This window comes from Papaver somniferum, chromosome 8 (genome assembly GCF_003573695.1).
Source record: "Papaver somniferum cultivar HN1 chromosome 8, ASM357369v1, whole genome shotgun sequence".
Lineage (NCBI taxonomy): Eukaryota > Viridiplantae > Streptophyta > Magnoliopsida > Ranunculales > Papaveraceae > Papaver > Papaver somniferum.
The window spans coordinates 95,124,628-95,142,177 of record NC_039365.1 but is presented as its reverse complement, the minus strand read 5'-3'; the positions used below and the strand labels follow the sequence as shown (position 1 = coordinate 95,142,177).

The window sequence follows — 17,550 nt, the reverse complement described above, 5'->3', positions numbered from 1 at the left end:
AGTCTTCCTCGTAACCCTAAGATATACACTATCGTAACTAAAAAATTACAATAGTATATAAATTTTTATTATTTGTTCGCAAAATAATTCATACTAATATTAAACCAAAAATTAACAGGTTAATTTTTTAAAGCAAAATTATTAAACTCTTTTTACAAAGACTCACAAGGATCATCATCTGGTAAAAAATTAGTCGGAAGCCTAGCAACAAGCTGAGCTCCAACCCCTTTTTGAATGACCACTCCTAACCTATGAAAGAGAAATTCTCCAGCACGCGCATTAGCATCATATCTAGCAATATATAGACGCAACCGCTTCAAGAAGTCTATGAAATCATCGCCAAGCTCTCCTAAGGTAGTGAAAGCAAGAGCCCCAAAACCGAGCCCTTGTGTTGTGCACTTCTCCAAATACTTAGCATTTCTCCAAATACTAAGCTCTCCTAAGATAGTGAAATCATATTAAACGACCAGCCTACAACTATGTCTTGAGAAAAAAGGAATCTGAAGGTTCGCAACAAAAATTTACAAAAATTTAATATAAATTAAGGACATCAGGATTTTCAGGTCTAGTGACAATCTCGGGCCTTAAATTACAATGTAAAACATTTCCCCAATCCAGAAATGGAACCTTTCTTTGCTAAACAGTCAACCGAGGAATTGAACTCTCTACAACAACACCTAAAATGAATTTGATGGAGATATCTGCAGATAATTTTTCAGCTGGACCGAAAAAACCCAAGCCAACTTCCTTTTCGTAAAAGTATGACTTTTTTTTTTGATGTAAAAAGTAGTAGGACTTAATCTTTACTATAACATTGAATCTTAGAGATTCAATAGTTTGTCATGATTTCAATAATATAATTAGTAAATCGCACCTCTGACCCATAATCTGCAACTATGACATGTAGTTTATTATTGATTCAAAATTTGTCATTACCGGGTGTCACTGTGGTACAATGACGAAAGTTGTTGGGTGATGACACCAGCGACTTGAGTTCGAAGCTTATTAGCCTCGTGTTGCGAGTAAAAAAAAAAAGAAAAAAAAATGTCATTATATTCTAAAATGTGCCAGTGACCTAACATCTTCGTCTAGACCCAAAAAAATACCATGGGGCTGGAAGCTGCCACGAGATCTAAAATTTGCATCAATTTTCCATAAAACTTAAATAATGTTTTTTGACCTAAACGAGCACATGAACCTAAATTATGCTATTTAGTATAATGATACGAAATTTATCACTGAATAGAACCCAAAATTTGCCTAAAACAAACTAAAAATCATACCATAAAAGTCGCTTGGATCTAATATGTACTGTAATCTAAATTCTGACGATATGAGTATGTAGTTCAACTATGCCACTCGACCTAAAATGTGTCTTCTAACTTAAAATCTATTTTATTGGCCTAACATTTTTTGGCACATGGTCCAAACCAGTTTTGTGACCCAAAATTTCCTTCGTGACGCGGGAATTGCCTCGTATCCTAAAATTTTGCCAGACTAAACATTACACGAAATCAGGGAATTTGTAACTATCTATTTATCGTACCGTCAAAAAAACGTTGGAAATATGTCGTTATTATTCGTGTTAGAATAATTTATCAACAGTTAACATCGCTATAACAAAAAATTGTCAAATAACGGTTTCATTTATTGGAATAAATACACCAACGGTTATCTAGTGAGCACAAGATTAATCTGATGTCATTTTGTTGTAACGGATAGTCGTTATTGCGCATATATCGTAACAATTAGCATGTAGTAGTTCTGTGTAACAACTGTTGTAACGACGATATCGTGTGTAACGGATGACTTCTTGCCACCCGTCCTTCCTTGTAACAACTACAATAACGTTTCGATTCGTCGTTTAGTTCATTGTAACAGATCGGATGTAACAGTTATCATAACGCTTCGAACTATGACAGCTCAGTGTAACGGCTGTCATCTTCCACGTGTTGGTCGTCTGTAACGTGTAAAGTAACGGCTTCAGACGTTGATGATTGATTGTAACATTTCAAATATAACATCTTGCTGTAACGATTCGATTCGTAATAGCATGAGTGAAACATTTGACGTTTTCTACATGTTTATCGTTTATAACATGTAGACTAACGGTTTAGACGTTGACGATTGATTGTAATGGTAACGAATTTGCCATGTGTCCTAAATTACTAACAGATTTTATAATGTCAATTCGACGTTGATAAAAAAAATATAGTTTTCAAAAAAAAAAAAAAAATGTTTTAAATAAGCTCCCATATTTGGACCCTGTAATGCAATTCAATCTGAATTGTATTAGAATCTGCAGTGCAATTCATTTCTAAAGTTGCATTGCAATTCATTTCTGAACCTGCAATGTTGTATCTAAAATCCATAATTCATTCTCATTATGCAATACATACATTATCATTACAACAACACAAGTAATCCGTTCATTCAATAATTATGGAATCCATACAACAACCAATTGAATCAAGATTTGTCTCCTCATTCATTGACATACATAAGTATATACGAGTGTAATTCTTACATTGAAAGAACTGCTTCATGATAAAAATGTACATGGTTCCCTATATGGTTATAATCAAATGACAAGGGTTGTGTTTTTCAGCAGTTTCAAATATAAGCAAGTAAGTGTTGCTCTGCATTATACCTTGGCTGAAAAAAGTTGTTCATCCGCCAAAAGAAGTCATCCATTGGCATCAGAGTAGCCTTAACCATCTCTTGTCATCAACTATTGCCATCATCTATTGCCATCAATTACAGTATCCTGATAAAACAATAAAAATGAAACAAAAACTAAAGTTAGAAACATGTCTCATAGGAGAGAAAGATTCATTCACTAATTTGGGAAATTCAGTTACATGTGCATTCTCATTATGCAATACATACATTCTAATTCTAGCAACACAAGTAATTCATTCATTCATCCATTGTGGATTCCATATACCAACCAATTGAACCAAGGTTTATTTCCTCCTCATTCACTCACATATCTAAGTATATATATGAGTGTCATTTTTATATTCAATCCTCGTAAAATGTTCACACAACATACTCGTTAAACTCCATTCCCTAGACCTTAATTATCCATTAGATAAGAAATTATCACCACCAATCAACATAATTAAAATCAACTGGGTATTTGAAGTTCAGAATATAGAAAATAAGACTACACCAAAAAAATAAGGCTACATCAAGAAGTGTGTACCAATTTATATATTGGAATCACAGTAATGTGCATTCGCAACCATAAATGGTAAAATGGTAGTATATTATAAGCTAGAATTTCGCCCACCCTTTATGTATGGAAAAAACAACATGGTTCCTATGTTGTAAGAAAATGACAAGGTTGTAACTTTCAGCAGTTTCTAATATAAACAAGTGTTCTGCATTATACCTCGGCTCAAAAAAAAAATGTTCATCCGCCAGAAGCAGTAGTCCATTGACATCGGAGTAACCTTAACCATCTCTTTGCATCAGATATTTCCATCAATTCCAGTATCCTGACAAAACAACAAAAATGAAACATAAACTCAAATTAGAAACATCTCTCAAAAGAGAGAAATATTCATTCAATAATTTGGGAAATTCATTTATATGTGCATTCTCATTCTGCAATACATACATTATTATTCTAGCAACACGAGTAATTCATGCATTTATTCATTCTGGAATCCATAGACCAACCAATTTAACCAAGATTTATTTCCTCCTTATTCATTCACGTAGTTAAGTATATATGAGTGCAATTTTTACATTGAAAGGACTGAGTAAGGAAAAAAACAATATGGTTCCATATGTTATAAGAAAATGACAAGGTTGTGTGTTTCGGCAATTTCTAATATATGCAAGTGTTGTTCTGCATTATACCTTGGATCAAAAAAATTCACCCGCCAAAGGAAGTTGTCGATTGGCATCAGAGTAGCCCTAACCAGTTCTTGACTTCAGCTATTACCATCAGTTCCAGTATCCTGACAAAATAACAAGGATGGTCGTAAGAACAAACCCTGCAATAGATTTAATGAACTCACAAGTACAACAAGCAAAAGTGACAATCAAAATCAAAGCATATGGAGTTAATGAATTTTAGTAAGATATACCTCTCTAAAAGAAATTTTGGTTGTGTTGATTCACGTCGCAGCTTGGCTAAGATGTGATACTTCTGCAAACAATGAAAGTGATAATCAAATCAGGAACAATGTTTGCAGGAGAGACAAAAAATTATTCATTTACATGTTCATTATCATTTTGGATTTTGATACAATTTCATTGTTGAATATCAACATTTTTTCATTCTGGATTTCTACATTTTCATCGTTGAATATCAACATTTATTTCATTCTGGATCTCATCAAAAAGCCATTCAGTGATAATAATTTGGACATACAACCGAAGTATCAAAAGTTTGGATTTATTTGACAGAATTGTAACTAGCAATTTATATACAAGGTTCATATGAAAAAGAATGAATAGTTGTAGTAAGAGTTTACTCACCAAAAGAATTAGAGACGAGAATGTGTTACTTCTCGGTTGTGCTACTTCTATAGCTTCGCAAGACCAACATTGTTTCACGTCTTCTAATTTGTCCACATGTAAAGGTATTCCTGCACGTGAACATGTCTAATTATATTTCTCCATCAATGTCCTGAAACGCAATACAAGGGTAGGGATAAACTTAATTCAAGAAATTTGATCTTGGTTACAAGTTCATCCGTCGCTTGTACAGCTTTGTAAGGCCAATACCGTCTCGCTTGTTCATTTTAAGTATATATGAGTGTGATTTTACAACAATATCTAGAACCATAAATACGGATCTTCTCAATCACAATCAACAAAAACAAAAACCATAAACCTAAAATCTACAATCCGATACAGATCAGAAAGATAAAGATGTTCATAATCATCATGAGAAATAACAACATTCAAAATCAATAGTTTGTAACCTCAAAATGTTGAAAAAAATTCGATTTAGAGAAAAATGAATTAAATACTTTAGACGAAGATAAACCAAATTTTCATTTCCAAGATTATGAATTAGTGTCAACACTTCTATGAGAGATCAATTAAACTTAAATCTAGGCTTAAATCAATGATTCACAAAAGAATTGATTGATTCATTGTTGTTGATGAAGTTTTCTACAGCTGCATCTCGAAGTTTCCGAATCTCAAGTCGATTGAATATAAATTGATAGAGCGGAAATGAGAAATGGATGGAGAAATGTCTCAGGCTCTCACTTGTTCCCGACATATTTTTTCTCTTCTATTTTCATCCTTATTTTAAAAAAAATGAAAAGCTAATTTCATTCATTTTGATATTGTTTTTTGATTTTCGGTAATTAAAAAGAAGAGTTATAATGAGGGAAAATGTTGGAGGAAAAAACTAGAATCGTTGGGAGGATGGGTAGCCCTTGAGTGTGAGAAGAAACTGAGAGCTGATAGTAATAATAGAGACGCTAATAGGGGTAATGCAGGGTAACAAGGTAACTTGGAAATTTAAATTGAGGATAGGAAGGTAATTTCCCATAACCCTCCCGAAACTTAGTAACAGATTCCAATTATTGCAACGATTATTCAACGTTACAAAATTACCAATGTCGATACTACTTACAAAATAAATAACCGTTAGAATATCTGGCGTTGCAAATTCCCTGATTTCGTGTAGTGAAAGTTTGCATCACAAACTAAAATCATTGCCACGTGACACAAAATTAGCGTTGTGATCGAAAAATTTCAGGACCAAAAAATCTGCACGGTAACTTGACTTTGCTTATTGTTTTTTTTTTCTTCTCTTTTCCTAACGCCTTTTTTTCGGTAAAGAATTTGGTGTTGACGAGTTTCGAACTCATGTTACCTTTTTCCTTAGCGAAGTTCTATTCTAAAATTTTGTACAAGAACTTGTATTAAGTAGAATTTCCCGCAAGCTATCGTTCTTCCGTACTCTCTCCATCAAAGTTATTTAGCGAAATACTCAAACATCTTTTTTAATAGAAAAATAGAATTATATTAATCATTAAACCAGTTGTACATTGAGTTTCTAAGAGAGTCTAGTCAAAGAGGGGCTTCATTTTCCCGACTGATACTTGATGCCATATTATTTGCATCTTTTGCTAATAAATTTAATGGACAGTTTGTTAAGTGATAACCCATTTATTAAAATACTTAAGAAACTCGACACAATCTCTAACAATATAGTTGTTTTTCCATTTAACAGCCCAACACTTCCATTCAGAGTATTGATAACATTGGTGCAATCTCCTTCAGTGTGAATATTTGTAATTTCCTTCATTTTTGATACCTGTATTGTTTCAAGTGATGTTTGTTCTGTATCATCTGCTACTGTTGGCAAACAACATGCCCCTTTGAAAGAACCCACATTATTTATTATAATTAGTCCAGTTCGCATGCGTTTACTCTCTTTACCCAAAAAAAAAACCATCAAATTGATTTTATTGTAACCCTCTAATTAATGGGGTCTGCCATTAAACTGCAAGCTCTATCCCTTGCAACTTTTCCATGTCTAGAAATGAGTCTAGTTACGTTCTCATTCTAGTTTTGGATAAAATTTCTTAATATGTTAAGTATTGCCTCACCTGTAATTGGACATTATCAAAAATGATTGCACACCTCATTTTCTAGATATGCCATAATGTATGATTGATAATTATCAACATAGTCTGATTAGAAGACATATTACTTCCAGTACTATTGTTAAACCAACTGCTAATCCAATCGAGCAAATTAGTGCCACGTATTATTCTTCCATAGGATCATCCATAGCTACTCATATCCGTTTGGACACACTACAATTTAGTAATAAATGATCTATAATTTCCATTTCCCTGTTACATAAAGCACATTTTGGATCAACATTAGGTATGTATCTAGCAATCCTTTCTCTTGATAACTAAGAGACAACCATGAATCTATTTCCACTGAAAATATAGAATTTTTGGAGGGAGATTCATTCTCTAGAACTGATTTCAGGGAAAATTAGTAGGTTCTTCAGATGAAGATTGGATATTTCCTCCAACATCAACAACATATTTTAAGCACTATTAACAGGATAAACATGACATTCAATACCCCTATCTTCAGTAATAGTATTACTATCAAGTAGGACATTCAATACCTCTATATTCCATTTGTTACTATTAGGATGCATCAATTAATCATATGTTTTTATATTGCTATATCTGAACCTAGAAGAAAGTGGATTGGAAATAGTTGGCACCCAAATATCTTTCCAAACATATATACGTTTTCCATTATCCAGCTCCCAACAGTAGTCTAGTCCTCTATATATATCCCTCCAAACTCAACTCCCATTGTTATTGCTAATATGGAGAGGGTCATAATCATGAAAATATTTATGACTTAGGATTTTGATTCATATGGCTTTTGATTCGGTAAGCATTCCCCAAGAAAGCTTTGTAAGAAGAGCACTATTTAACTCAGTTGTTTTCTTAATATTAAGACTTCCTGGAGCTTTAGACTTAGCAACAGAGTCCCAATTTTAAAACCAGACATGTTTCACCTTGTCTCTTGTTCCACCAAAAATTCCTTTGAATGCTATATAATTCATTTGTAAGTTTTTTTGGCATGAGGAATATAGCTATATGTTTTGAACCTAGAGAACCAGTACAGATTCAACAATAATAGTCCTAGAAGTTGATTCATATTCTTACCCTTCCAACTAGCAAGTCTACCCTGAAAGTTTGTTGGTAGATGACCAAAGGTTTCCATTTTGTTTTGTTGTACTCCCTCCGTACCTATTATATAGGCAGAGTTTAAAATTTTTGTAGTACCATTAGATAAGCGGAGCTCCACTTCCAAAGTTGTTTTTTCCACATACACCCCTATTAATGATGCATGGGTATCATACAATCTAATTTTACATGTGAGATAGAGATATATAAAATAATATTTGTATTGGAACAAGGTAAGGATAAATTTGGAAAGTAGAGGAAATTTATGAAAACTAAACATTTTCTTATTCTAAGAGAATACTACTTCTCCGCCTATATTATAGGTACGAAGGGAATATAAGAATGGATACACCTAAGTATTTATCTTTCAGTCCAAAGAGTCTTAATGTTAAGAATGCCTACAATTTGACTTTTAATTTGATTATCTATCTTAGAACCGAAAACCATACCGATTTATCAAGATTAATAGATTCCCCACTATATTTACATAAATTTTTAATGATCTTGTCCAGCTGCCTGGCTCCTTGAAGATTAGCTCTAGCAAATAGAAGACAATCATCTGTAAAAAAAAAAAATGAATAGTAGTTGAACTAGTTGTAGAAATAACCTATAACACTCTATCATTTTTAGCTTTAATCAAGAATCTAGATATATAAGCTCTCTATTACAATGAAAAAATAGATATGGAGACAAGGGATCTTCCTGTCTAAGCCCCCTCATAGGATAGAAAACATGACATGGTGAACCATCAAACAGAACATATGCAAAGACTGTACAAATATATTCTAAAATCATAGTACATCAATCAGTACGAAATCCAAGTTTCCAAAGAATAACTGTCAAAAATAGCCAATCAATTCAGGCTTTTGACATATACATCTTAACTGTCAATCCAACCTAAGATATTCAAATATTTTATACAAAGATAAAAACTTAGATTTCATACATTTCTATCATTTTTCCCAATTTAGCCTTCATATATTCCGGATACTAGACTGATTAAAAGATATCCATGCAACATCAATACAAGCATATATGTCAAAAATAACCTTGGATTATGAACTTGTCTATCTAGTTGGACAAGTAAAAATCTCATATTCACCTGTATAACTTGGAGAATGGAGTACTAATTTAGCTCCCAGGCGACGCTAGTGATTCAAAACCTGCTAGGATCCAGATTGTCACTTCTCCGTTTCAAGAGATTTAGGAGTGTGGGGTCCGCGGAGCCATATAGTGGGAGAGAGAAAGGAACGTCAGTAGTATATGAACGGTGAATGGCTGAAGGCTTATCACATTCTATTTTCTTTATCAATGTGCATTATTATTAGGATCCTAGAACTACGTACCAATGTCAGGATAAGTTATCATCAACTTGTCATCTACATTTTTTTGTGCCTTCACAGACAATCATGTCTGAATTTTATTTTTGTGCTCATTTCGAGATTTTCCTCTCTTCATTGCTATTTGTGGTATATGGTAATGAATATTCCATCTTCTTCTGAAAAACAAAGAACATTACATGCATGCATGCATGCCCGCTGAGTGTATGGGATTAGAGTGCTGTGATTCGTTGAATAGAAACCAATGTGGGGGTATCGGCCAACTTGACTAGTAGGCAATCAATAAATGCGATATGTAATTGTAGTAGGGATGGTTTCAAGAATCCAAAGAAATGTTAAGGTTGAAAAATTTTATAGTCACTGCTTTGTTGCCCGTGAAAATAACCGTCTGGTGTAGTGTTAAAGCGGTGAAAATAAATGTAGTCATGGGACGAGACCAACATGAAGGCAGAGGTCATTGAAGATAAATAGAGGAGCTAAGTAGTAATACAGTGGTGCTGCTAATGTGGCAAGGGCCACCTGAGCAATGACACTGGAATAAGTATCCTGTGACTAGAATCTAGCTTATATTTTAAAAATCACCGTTATATTAATGATCATGATCATCAACAATTTGCTAACCACATCCACAAATGCAAGTTATATTAATGTGGTTGTGTATCATATTCTGACAGAAGAATTCCAAGTAGGGAAGTTTTCCTACCTCATGTTCATAATGTTTGTAATAAGTTTAAATCAATGGCAATGAGAGCAGGCAGAAATTTTCGACTGAAAAAAAGAAGGCAGAAGTTATCCACTTGAGGAATGTTTTCAAGCAATTTCTTTCTCTTCTTGCTCTTCTTGATCGCTACAGAGAGACATCCTGCTATTAACGTGTCTTTGATCTTCCATTAATGATTTACTCTCTATTTGAGTAGTCTCTGGCGATAAAGATATTGACGTGTGTGTTTGGCTATCATATGAGATTCCCTCAAATGCCCTAAACCTCATATCACCAGCCCTCGAACTACGGTTCGCAAGGGGTTCTGGGACAGGGATCTGACCTTCGAGCATGCCCACGACGGCAGACATTAATGGTCTAAGACTAGGTGATGGGTTAGTGCATAATAGAGCTGTGTTTAACATTCTCAAAACTTCTTCAGTTGAGTAGTTTGATTCGAGAACTGGATCAACGAGCTCAAGAAGATTTCCCTGCTCTTTCAGCACGTAAGCCTGCAGTTACACCAAGAAGAAAGTTAACTCTCATGGGTCATTGTATTCCATAGAACTGCATATTTATATATCATATATAAACACAAAATGTAAATGCTTTTCTTAACTAATAAGGTAAATTAGCAAATTGAATGTGTTAACAAATCTTCATAAGCTCCAATAGAAAAGTGAATCAAGTGATATATATCATATCCTTGTGCATTTTGGATGATCTTTTCACCCCAAAATATTCATCTTTTTGGCATGTGACTATTTTCCACTGAAGGTGCAGTTAATCCCTAACATGCGGGGCATTCAAGGAGAGTAGTACTTGTCCCAGCTGGAGATGAGAACGAAAAGTCCAACCCCCCTTGAACTCCTGTGGGAAGTACTAACCCTATGAGAAATCAACAGCCCGAAGTTTATAAAAACAAAACAGAGCTGATGAGCGGTAAAAGTATACCATCATAATGTATCAGTGCTAGATATAGTTGATTACTTTACCCAGTCAAGGAGATGAATGAATTCGTCCTTTGGCTTGTACTTTGTGATGCTCTTTCCACTGACTATCTCTAAAGCAACAATTCCAAAGCTATAAACGTCTGCTTTGTAAGTCAAGTAACCCCTCATCGCATATTCTGGAGCCATATAACCTCTACAAGTAGGACATGACACAACGTATCGGTCTATAAATTATCGTCCAAAAAGACAAGCAATTTTCACTTGTTATTAGCACTACGTGAAAATGCTTATATGTAACTAAACCACCAAATTTATAAGATTGTTGTTTAGTGATTACGAAAAAATATCCCTCTCTCACATTCTACTCTATGTTAACCAGTCCTCTTGTTACCAAGTTATTGCTGGAAAAGAAAAGGTAAAAAGAGATCAAATTGACTCACATGGTTCCTGCTATACGTGTGCTGATGTGGGTGTTCTCCTCCTCGTCAAGTTTAGCCAAACCAAAATCAGATATCTTCGCCGTAAGATCTTTATCCAAAAGAATATTAGTTGGTTTTATGTCTCTATGAACAATCTTTAGCCTTGACTCTTCATGAAGATAAGCTAACCCTTTGGCTATGTCCAAGCAAATCCTTAGCCTTGTCGGCCAATTCAAGTTCAGTCTTTGCTCTTCACTGCCTAAAATTGTGACATCTCTGATTACATTTAGCTGGGTAAAATAGTTGGCTACTCGACTTATATAAATGGAAACGAAAAGATAGATTACTGATTCAAGAGATACTTTAATTGAATAGATATGAGATTAAGTGGCAATTACCGAATATAGCACGAGCAAGACTATTATTTTCCATGTATTCGTATATAAGTAACAGCTGGTTTCCTTCAACACAACATCCAAAAAGGTTCACCAGATTAGGGTGTTTTAGAGCCGAAATCATGCCTATCTCATTAACAAATTCGCGGTTGCCCTGCTTTGATTTGGCTGAGAGTTGCTTGACAGCAATTACTGAACCATCTGGGAGAATGCCCTGACATACCCATATACAGAAAAAGTTTAGAAATATAGTTCCATATGATACTGTCGTGTGCATAACCAAAGTGGCCCAGAGCATGAAATGATCAAATGAAACTTTAACACAAAATCTTGAAATTACCTTGTAAACCGGACCAAACCCACCTTCACCTATCTTGTTTGAAACAGCAAAATTTTTGGTTGCTGCTTTAATTTGTCTTAATGTATAGTAGCCTGCTTGTAATAATTCGCGAAGTTCTGTTGAAGAGGGGCAATGTGCAAAATAATATTCGGAACTACAAAGGAACTGAAAGCAATATTACACCCTGTGATGGAAAACTTAAGATGTAAATTTTATGTTAGTCCCATAATGAGAGTCGAGAGATTTGGATACAATTGAGTATCTCATTCACCAGTTTTCAGGCATTCTTTTATTGCTTTAATACCAAGTTATTGTTGTTTTTAGACACTTATCCTTTAACAACAAACAAGCTTATGATCACCAACATGAATATCACCTTTTTTTTATCGAGTTACGAACATGAATATCGATAGTGATATCTATGCATATGCAAACATTGTAGTATACCTTTGACAATGTTAACATTTTTTATTCGTTTTTTTTTTTTTTTTAGTTTTGTTGTACATTTTAGGTGATGAGAAATGCAAATCACTTGCACATATTCAATTTTCTATAACTTCTATAAATATGAAAAAAAGCAAACCGGTATCAATGTGCCAGATATGATGAAATGTTACAGTTTTGATTGCAGAGTGTAACTTTTCAAGGTCAATGTTTTCCTATTTAGTTTTGTCTCCATAGCGAATATCAAGATAGAGTAAATTATTTTTTTCATTTTTCTAACCTTTGTCTTCAAGGTCTTTCTTCCATAAGCAATTTTTCTTCCAAAGAACTGCCAGGACCAGTAAGAGTAAAGCACTCAAAGCAGCTACAATGCCGGTGGTTGCTCCAACAGAAATATGACCTGTATTAGGATCAAAATCTGAAAAAGAAAGAGGAAACAAGACAAATACAAGTGATGAATAACAATAAGAAAGAATTACCATAATGGAGAAACTAAATCGTATGGATTAACTCACTCGGTGTGACTGCAATGGCTGAAATAAGAGGTCCATATACAATGTCTGATGAAATGAAAGTAGTTCCTTTGCCCGCCCAGTATAAGTGAATCTCTAGAGTGCTATTAGTAACATCTACATCATATTCTTTAACAATGCTTTTACCAACACCTTTGGCTTCTTCCTCGATATTAAAATCCTTCAAAAATATTCTACCCTACAAGGGAGCAAAACAATGGCATAGGAAATTTCATTGTACAAAAAACTAGTTAACTATCATCCAAAATCAGGAAGGTTACTGATATATGAAACTAATCAACTGCTGACGAGTAGGATAAAAGTTTCTGATGTTTTTACCAGTCACTCACCTGGATTGACACATCAAATATGCGTGTCCCAATGCCGCGAGCCCTTCTTTCAAATGGAAACATTATTTCAGCGAAGTGAAGCTTCACTTTATAATTTCCTGAATGTAAACAGAGGCCATAGTATTTGAATGAAAGAGGAGAAATACGAGCTGTCGAGTATAAATATGTATCTGTCATGTTTGGACTAGCTTGAGTATAATAGTTAGCTCTCCGGGATCCAACAAAGTCTCCGCTACTACTGCATGCCCATTTGTCACTGGACGAGAAGAATGATGATGGCCCCATTGGTGATAAATCCGCTTCATACTTCTCTCCTTTGATAATCAACACCGGACCGCCACAATTGATGAACAGGGAATAATCTACAATGTAATGGTCATAAATCATCATTCATTGTTTCATGAAAAGTCAGTTTATATTAAGCTGTCAGTAAGACATAGTCTAAGTATAACACCTTATGACTCAGTTTATCGGAAAGTTTAGATACTCACATTTGGAATTTGTGAAACAGGGCAGGCCCTTCTTCAAGCACCAAGCAATTCTACATACGACTTTTTTTAGTTCAAATTGTTTTAGAGTATTATGTGGAGAAGAGGGAACCCAAGTTTCAAGGAACTTACGACTGGTCTTCTTCAGTTGAGTAACTTGAGATTTTGTTCCTGTTCAACAGTCAGAGGAAGGTTTGTAGGAAAAAAATCAAAGAAACAAAAAACTTCAGAACTGAATACTGCCAGTTAAAAAAGACCTACAAGTTTGAATCCTGACAACTATCTTGAGATGGCCCAGTAAAATTATTGTAAGATAGGTCACTGCAAGACAGAGTAACAACAGAGTCATACTAACAAATATACAAAAAAGTCGAGGTGCGCACTAGAAAGAAAAATAAAGAAATCAATATGCTAATCGTACAAATTATGTTTTGTGTTTGTTATCCATGAGGGTACTTGTCCAGTAAGTGAGTTGTTGGTGAGATACCTATAAACAAAACATTAAAAAAAAAAAATATGTTGTGAGGAACGCGATATGAACCAATAATAATAGAAGAAACAGATGACCAGAACTCCGAGGGTATTAAAATTGTGTTTGTTCTATAATTATTAATTTGTATATTGCTCATCTACTTACAGGAATAACAGAGATGGAATTTGTTGAAGGCTTTGAACATCACCAGTGAGTCTATTGAAGCTCAAGTCTCTAAAAAGGAAAGGTTAAGTTAATTATATAGAAAAAATAGTCTCCACAACATGTATAATGCGGTCTGACGAAGGATTATATCAATCCAAGTTCTGCCACCCACTTGTTTCAGTTGTACAGGCATCACAAAGTGCTGGTTATATGAAAGTATTAGAGCTGATCATTTATCAGTTCAAACACAAAAGGATGGTTATGGTATATGTACTTTTGTTGATCATCTGCGATCAACTCATTAATTATCTGCTTTCGGTATTAATCCGTTAAAATGAAGAGAAGTAAAACCAACCGTTTACATATTTAACGAACCTAGAAGAGATTGAGGGGATCTAAGGCACGATCATTCATTGAAAGCAACTTACAGGTTCTTTAGTCCGGGCATCAGCTCTCCAATGTTCGGTGGGATTCAGCCAGTGATCAAGCAATTTCTTAGAACCCTGTAGTACATATATAAAGCTAAGCTTTTATACATGAGTAAATCACAAGCGTGTTTTTAAAATTACACAATGCAGGGAACCAGAACTATGTTTAAACTCACAATTGCACCATGTTGCTCATATCCCGCAAATCAGGAAAAGGCATGTCTGGACCAACCAAGTCAGACACTCTCCTGAAACAAAACACATATCAGCCAAAACTTATGAAGTTTGAATTTACATGGTACCTATGACAAAAAGATGAAAACACTTTGACAGTATTAAAGTAGAAGCGGTTCTAGTGTTTGCTAAACTAGGGGATATTGTATAGTGATAAAATTGCCCAAACCAAATGTTAACAGAAACAAAAAAAAAGTAAAAATAACAGATAGGATGGAACTCGAGGAGAATTTATTTCCACAGAAGTTAAAGTGATTTTCTTTTTGTTTGCCGAAGTCTTTTTTTAACTACTTTTTAATGCATGCTTTTTGTGTATGCAATATAATCTAAAAAGCTACATCTGAAGTGAAGTGAAGTCCACCATTTAAGTGTAAAATTTTAAAATAGAGGTTAGTGGTCTAACAGTTCTGTCACATTCTTCAAGTGGAATATGGTGGAAGGAATAGGACCCGCCATTGATGTGCCCTGCATATCTCTGCAAATGTTTGAACAACTTTTATAGGATACTCTTAAGAAGAAGTGCATTAATCAATTAGGAATGAATTAGAAGTTATAAATTAATGAGTGAAAAGTTGAGAATGATGCTCACAATCGATTAATTTTTGTCCAATTACCAATAAAATCAGGTATTCGACCAGAGATATTAGTCCCGTCTATCCTGCTGCAGAAAGCAACTAAATCAGATATTGCTTACTTCAAATAACAGACGCAGATGCTAAAACCATCTGTGGAGAGATAGTAACCAAAATAAGATTTGGCAAATAAAAATTACATACAAATCTGTCAAGTTCTTCAGATTAGCAAATGTTGCAGGCAGTGTTCTCGTGAAATTATTCCCTGAAAGAAGTCTGCAGCAGAAAGAAAACAACCCAAGTTGAAGGTAGTTGATTGTAGAGCAATGTGGGAGGGAGTAACCATTACACCCAAGAGGGAACACGATCATGCATAGAGATAGCTACCACTTAATGAAAAACTAAAAACTGATGGCTGATAACCGCACATAGTGAAATTATAGTATGTGCAAATAATGGTGATATATATACTTGTAATATGCTAGAGAGGCCAAAACTTGGACCTGAAATACTATCCTAACTGGCGTTATTGCTGAAAGTGTAGCACACCAACACGGTAATGCCTTGAGCTTTTGTGCTTATGATGCTAGTATTGTTAACATGCTTTGAAGAAAAAATATAGACTCCAATGAACTGTATTATTTGGAGCAAGAAGCTGACAGAAGAAAAATAAATACATTCCAAATAATATCACGTGAATGAGAATAGAAAACTGTCTTACAATCTCTTCAATCTGGTAAGTTTTCCAAGCTCTGGAGGAAGGGGTCCTTCAAGCTGATTATCTGACAAGATCCTGCAACAGACAAATGTACAGGTACAAATGAATTTTCAGAAACATATACATCTAGCGATGAACTAGACAAAAAATATTTGCACGTCTTACAAATTTTCTAAAGTAACAGTGTCAGCAATTTCCTTTGGAATTAATCCCTTAATGTTGTTTCCCAAGAGAGACCTGCAATATGCCAATAACAACAAAACTTATATCCCTTAATCTATAGGAAGGCATTCAGAACTGTAAAAGCAACCAATGATATGATCAATAACTTACAGAGTGACCAGTGGAAGAGTTTTCCAAGTCTTAGGAAAAGACCCATTGAGATAATTGACACTGAAATCTCTGTTTAACCAAAAACAGTCAAATATTCAATACTACTCAGTTGGCCAGAGCCTAAACTCACTGGCGCATATTATCAAACAGAAGAGTGAGTGAGTGAGGCATCACTTACATTTCTTGCAGATAAGGAAGATTTGCAAATTCACCGGGTAATTCTCCTGTTAACTTCAAGCCTTTAAGCAGGCTGCATTTTCAAAGAAAACGTTTTCTTCGTTGTCAGAAAGACTGAGTAGAAAGACTGAGTAGTCACTGGTCAATAGCAAAGAAAGTTTAAAGTCTAAAGTAAAGAAGAAAAGAGGTACATTACATGTTTGTGATATGGCAGATGGTGGACGAATTGTAAGAACAGTCGCAAACAACATTGCTGAAAACATTGTAACTTATGTTCACGTTTAGGTCCTCACTTCGACTGCAAGAGTTTTTGTCGACATTCTTCCAATATGTGATCTTTAACTTTGTAGATATTTGATTAAGTGCTCGCACTGTGTATACATACAATCACCAACCCATTAGCATTATGTAAACATGCGCGAGAGGATTACCTGATAAAAGGAAAGGATCTCATTTAGTAGAGAATTTTAGAAACGATTCTCACAGACTCGAGTAAAGCAGCAATGATAGACCCACCGAAGATTTGCACTTTAATGTGCACTTCGGGGGAATCCAATGATCCTGGGAGCATCTCTCAACATTGGGATTAGGAGTGGGGAGGAGTGGGCCCCACTCCCCTCTCACAAAGTACACCTCGGTACATCTTGTGGTGCAGATTTTCGGTGCGTCAATCATTTTTGCGAGTAAAGAGATGACGGGAATTTATACCTGGCCGGACACACCTCCACAGACCACTAGACAGGCAACACGTGTAAATAATTGTTAACAAATGACCAGGTGTAAGAAAGCTAACCACAGTAACAC

General features: G+C 34.7%; 1 pseudogene; it reads right to left on the bottom strand.

Annotated features, from left to right (window-relative positions):
- Positions 1–9,692: 9,692 nt before the first annotated feature.
- Positions 9,693–17,133, bottom strand: LOC113302134 (annotated as a pseudogene).
- Between the last annotated feature and the right edge of the window lie 417 nt (positions 17,134–17,550).